The sequence below is a fragment of the Gigantopelta aegis genome, chromosome 12, assembly GCF_016097555.1.
Source record: "Gigantopelta aegis isolate Gae_Host chromosome 12, Gae_host_genome, whole genome shotgun sequence".
NCBI lineage: Eukaryota > Metazoa > Mollusca > Gastropoda > Neomphalida > Peltospiridae > Gigantopelta > Gigantopelta aegis.
In genome coordinates, this window is record NC_054710.1 from 11,502,007 (window position 1) to 11,508,006 (window position 6,000).

Genomic DNA, 6,000 nt, shown 5'->3' on the forward strand with positions numbered 1-6,000 from the left:
TATGTGCTATTCTGTCTGTGGGATGGTTCATAGAAAAATGTTTCACCAAATATTTCACATCCAATAGCCGACGATTAATAAATCAATGTGCTCCAGTGGTGTCGTTAAACAAAACAAACTTTAACTTTAACTGTTGGATAACCTGGGAGCAACGTGGCCCAGTGGTAAAGTGATCGCCTGATGTACGGTGAAACATTTGGTTGTCAAACATTTGGTAATTTTGACGCCTAGTCTTGGAGAGGAAACCCGCTACTTTTGTTATATATTATTTTATATATTTCATCCCACAGACAGAATTGCGCATACCACGACCTTTGATACACCAGTCGCGGTGCACTGCCTGGAATTAGAAATAGCCCAATGGGCCCACCGACTGGGATCGATTCCAAACCGACCACGCATCAAGCGAGCGCTTAACCACTGGTCTACATCCCGCCCTTAAAATGTGTTCAGTGCGTCGTTATATAGAACATTGCTTCCATCTTACTTCTGCTGCATAACAACATTCGTACACTGTCACCGTACATGTTCAGGCAAGCGTTTCGCGGAATTCTTTCCTTTTCCAGGTAGCCGAGCTGTCACGCTAGACGACCTACCTGTATTTCTCCGTGTCCATTACTACAGAGACATACGGGTGGAGGTGAGTGTTTCCACCCGCTGACAAGAATTCACAGGGACTTTACAGCACATTAACAAGTCTATCTACACGTACACAATATCAGGCCGACCAACTTTCCGGAATTTTCAGAAAAAATCCGGAATGTTTATCACGTACTCGGAATTCTGGAATTTATGCCAAATATCCGGAATTATTTTCAAATTCACTCGAATTGGGTTTTTTAAGTAACTAATTCTTATTACATTCTACACTCTTAGCATTAAATATCTTTATCACTTATTTCAACCTGAGCTCCGTTTTGTCTAGTTTGTGCCATTACCAAAGACGCGGGCGTGAGTCTATTGTCAGCAGCCGACCAATGAAACTGTCGAGTAAACTGAAGCCATATATGAAACATTTATTTCTCGTTTTTTCAGATTCGAATAGTTTATGTATTCATTTTAAAGATATTTTAAATAGCATAGACTTACGTTCCTACGGGGTAGGCATCGGTTCTATGGCGATGTATGCAAGTTTGCCACCGTGGATGAAAGCATGAATATACAACAGTTGTCTTCTTTCCATTGGCTTTCACATGCAACATTTGACTAAATAATATTTGACCACAACTAATCTATTATAATCTATCCATCGCATTAATATACCTACCGATATTATTTTATTCAAGTTAAATAATACCGAGATTTGTCTCTGTATACTGGTTCCCCAAAAGTGTTACTGTAAGCGTAATGCAAAACGACAGCCAGTCTTAATGTGGATAGCAGACGTTTCGTCCCCGGACCAGTTCGCCACAAATCATTTCGACCCCACTACAAGCATATAATGAAATAGTGCATATGTGGCAATGTACCTACATAAAAATAACATTGGTCCCAAGTTTGTTTGTCACTTTATTGCTAATGTGTAGGTGGGAGTCATAAACTGTAATAGAATATTTGCTAATAAAGTGGGGTTTTTTGTGTGTATTTGTTGATGCTTTTTGGTGTGTGCGTGGGGGTGGGGGGGTGGGGTGGGGGTGGGGGGGGGGGGTCTTTTTATGAAGAATATCCAATTCACATATAAATAATGATATACTTATTTGTATTGTCATTTTGCCAATATATGTCAAACATGACATTTTTCACACTTTTAAAAATTACTTTTATGAAAATTACGTTTTCACGTGCTTTAAATATTTCCATTAGGTTGGTCGCCATGACAATATATACTGAACCCAAATGAATATGTTAGAACCAAATAGAAGCCTGCCTTGAGAAGTTAAAGATTCTTTTGTTTAACGACAACACTAGAGCACATTGATTTATTAATCATTGCCTACTGGATGTCAAACATTTGGTATTTCTGACATGTAGTCATCAAGAGAAAACCCGCTGCATTTTTTCCTAATGCAGCAAGGGATCTTTTATATTCACTTACCCACAGACGGGAAAGCACATGCTACGGCCTTTGTCCAGTTGTGTTGCACTGGTTGGAACGATAAAAGAAACACATTAAGTTGAATGGATTCACCGAGGTGGTTCGATCCTGCGACGCAAGCACCTCAAGCGAGCAGTCAATCGACTGAGCCAAATCCAACCTCTTAACCCGCTGAGAAAGAATGGATTCCTCCATAGCAACTTCTATCGATCGATATGGCCCTTCAGCAAGTCTATCTAGGTCCCGTACAATATCTCACAGATTGATAGACTCATGACAGGCGTGCGCTACAACAGCTTGCTCTGAATGTGCGCGTAAAACCCCACGACCTGACCTGACCTGACTCAAATCCATTGAAAACGCATCTACCAATGGTCTGTGGTTATTGCTATCGCATACATGTGTGAGGTTCCTTTGAAACACACAATAACCTTAACCCCTGTATAGAGTTCTTGGGCTATTTATTGCTTACCAGAATACATACTGTTACATGGTGTAGAAACTCAGTATTATTATTCAGGCTTGTAGGAACCGAGGGGGGCCAGTCCCCCACCCCAACCCCACTCGAGACCAAAAAGGTACGGTTTTTTTTTGTTCTACTCTATATAAAGAAAGAAAAAGTTGGCTTGTACGCCCACACACCCACACACCCCATCCCCGTTACTAAATACTGTAACCATCATTAAAAATGGCCACCGCCCGACCCCAGTTGTTCTTACGGGCCTGCATTTGTCCACTTGATGCGAAGTCGATCTAGGATCGATTCCCGTCGGTGGGCCTAATGGGCTATTTCTCGTTCCAGCCCGTGCACCACGACTAGTATATAAAAGGCTTTGGTATGACCTACCCTTCCTGTGGGATGGTGCATATTAAAGATCCCTTGCTACTAATGAAAAAAAAAAATGTATCGGGTTTTCTCTCCAAGACTAGGCGTCAAAACGATCAAATATTTGACATCCAATAGCCGATGTTTAATAAATCAATGACCTCTAGAGATGTTGTGAAACACCAAAACTAATTTTATCTTCTCATATTATTTTTACAATTAAACTCTAACTGCTGCGTTTTTAATGGAGCGCCATTCGGGGAAAATAAGCAGGCCTGAAACCTTTTCACCATTTATATTTCCATCATTCCACCCACACTATTAGTTATAATCCACGTAAAAGTGCGTAGTGATTGATTTACAAACCCATATAGCTATCTGGCAGCAATGCTAATATTAATGTCAATTCGTCTTCGGCGGTAGTTGTTCCTCACTGAAATAGCTAGAGGTGGGGATTTGGAGGTCATGCCCCCACCGTCCGCCAACCCCCAGTCTAATATCCTAATATATATAATCAGAAGTTTGTTCTTTTTTTCGTATTTAACGATACTACTAGAGTACATTGATTTATTAATCATCAGCAATTTGATGTCAAACATTTGGTAATTTCGACATGATGTCTTAAACAGGAAACCCGCTACATGTTTCCATTACTAGCAATGGATCTTTTATATCCATCATCCCACAAACAGGGTAGCACATACCACGTCCTTTGATATACCAGTTGTAGTGCACTCACTGGAACGAGAAATAGCCCAATGGGTCCACTGACAGGGATTAATTCCAGACCGACCGCTCATTAAGCGAGCGCTTTACCACTGGGCTACGTCATGCCCCCTTTTTATAATCAGAGCAGTGATTTCGGCCGGGGCGACGATGACATTCACATTGGGAAAGTCACTTCAGGTATTAAAAATAAATTCAAGACACCTTGCTCGCTGTCAACAAATTCAACTTCCCCTTCATACATTGGATGTACCAATAACCCACCCACCCAATCAACAACATATTTCCTACTCCCCACACCACCCTTGTTCCCGCAGAATATAAGCTAAATTGTAAGAGACAAAACCATGGCTAGAAACCTCCCTTGTTCCCTCAGAATATAAGCTAAATTGTAAGAGACAAACTCATGGCTAGAAACCTCCCTTGTTCCTGCAGAGTATAAGCCAAATTGTAAGAGACAAAATCATGGCTAGAAACCTCCCTTGTTCCCTCAGAATATAAGCCAAATTGTAAGAGACAAAACCATGGCTAGAAACCTGCCTTGTTCCCTCAGAATATAAGCCAAAGTGTAAGAGACAAAACCATGGCTAGAAACCTCCTTTGTTCCCTCAGAATATAAGCCAAATTGTAAGAGACAAAACCATGGCTAGAAACCTCCCTTGTTCCCTCAGAATATAAGGTAAATTGTAAGAGACAAAATCATGGCTAGAAACCTCCCTTGTTCCCTCAGAATATAAGCCAAATTGTAAGAGACAAAATAAAACTCCCTTGTTTCCCTCAGAATATAAGATACAAAGACAAAACCATGGCTAGAAACCTCCCTTGTTCCCGCAGAATATAAGGTAAATTGTAAGAGACAAAACCATGGCTAGAAACCTCCCTTGTTCCCGCAGAATATAAGGTAAATTGTAAGAGACAAAACCATGGCTAGAAACCTCCCTTGTTCCCGCAGAATATAAGGTAAATTGTAAGAGAGAAAACCATGACTAGAAACCTCCCTTGTTCCCTCAGAATATAAGCCAAATTGTAAGAGACAAAACCATGGCTAGAAACCTCCCTTGTTCCCGCAGAATATAAGCCAAACTGTAAGAGACAAAACCATGGCTAGAAACCTCCCTTGTTCCCTCAGAATATAAGCTAAATTGTAAGAGACAAAACCATGGCTAGAAACCACCCTTGTTCCCGCAGAATATAAGGTAAATTGTAAGAGACAAAATCATGGCTAGAAATCTCCCTTGTTCCCGCTGAATATAAGCCAAATTGTAAGAGACAAAATCATGGCTAGAAACTTCCCTTGTTCCCGCAGAATATAAGCCAAATTCTAAGAGACAAAATCATGGCTAGAAACCCCCCTTGTTTCCGCAGAATATAAGCCAAATTGTAAGAGACAAACTCATGGCTAGAAACTTCCTTTGTTCCCGCAGAATATAAGCCAAATTCTAAGAGACAAAATCATGGCTAGAAACCCCCCTTGTTTCCGCAGAATATAAGCCAAATTGTAAGAGACAAAACCATGGCTAGAAACCTCCCTTGTTCCCTCAGAATATAAGCCAAATTGTAAGAGACAAAACCATGGCTAGAAACCTCCCTTGTTCCCGCAGAATATAAGGTAAATTGTAAGAGACAAAACCATGACTAGAAACCTCCCTTGTTCCCGCAGAATATAAGGTAAATTGTAAGACACAACACCATGACTAGAAACCTCCCTTGTTCCCGCAGAATATAAGGTAAATTGTAAGAGACAAAACCATGACTAGAAACCTCTGTATTTCTGTATTTTAACTACATCACACAACCAATACTGACCTCATGTGACGGACTGTGCCACTGCCACGTCCACACTCAGCATGGCGGGTGGTCGGACTTTCTGTTTAGTGATTCCGTGAAATTACACAAGTTAGTTACCATCATTTTTTAAAGTGAATATGAATAAAATGTTCACAACACTATCATTGTTCTTTATAGCAACACCATCGTTCTGTAAATAGTTTAAATAAAGCCTTCACAACGACAACGCCATCGTCATTTGTGCACACAACACGTACAACGTCGTCAGCGGTCACTAATCTCAATCTGTCTCGTGATGGTGATATACTCCCGTTATCTCTTCTCCGAAAGCCTATACTAATTACCTTATATGGTTATCAAGCTGATTGTACACCTCCCATTAATATTGGTACACCTAGGTAAGCACGTTGAGGTCAAACGTTTCGTACATTGACATGATTACTACATGTAGTAATGGTTTTATACCCTTCTGGTCAATGTCGAACGCCATATAACCGAACCGTCAACTGTACCTGATAAAAAAACCCACTACATACAGTACCTCATCATTAACACACCCCCCCCCCCAATACTAGATAATGTACCTGATATAAAATCCCCCCACTAGATACTGTACATTATCAAA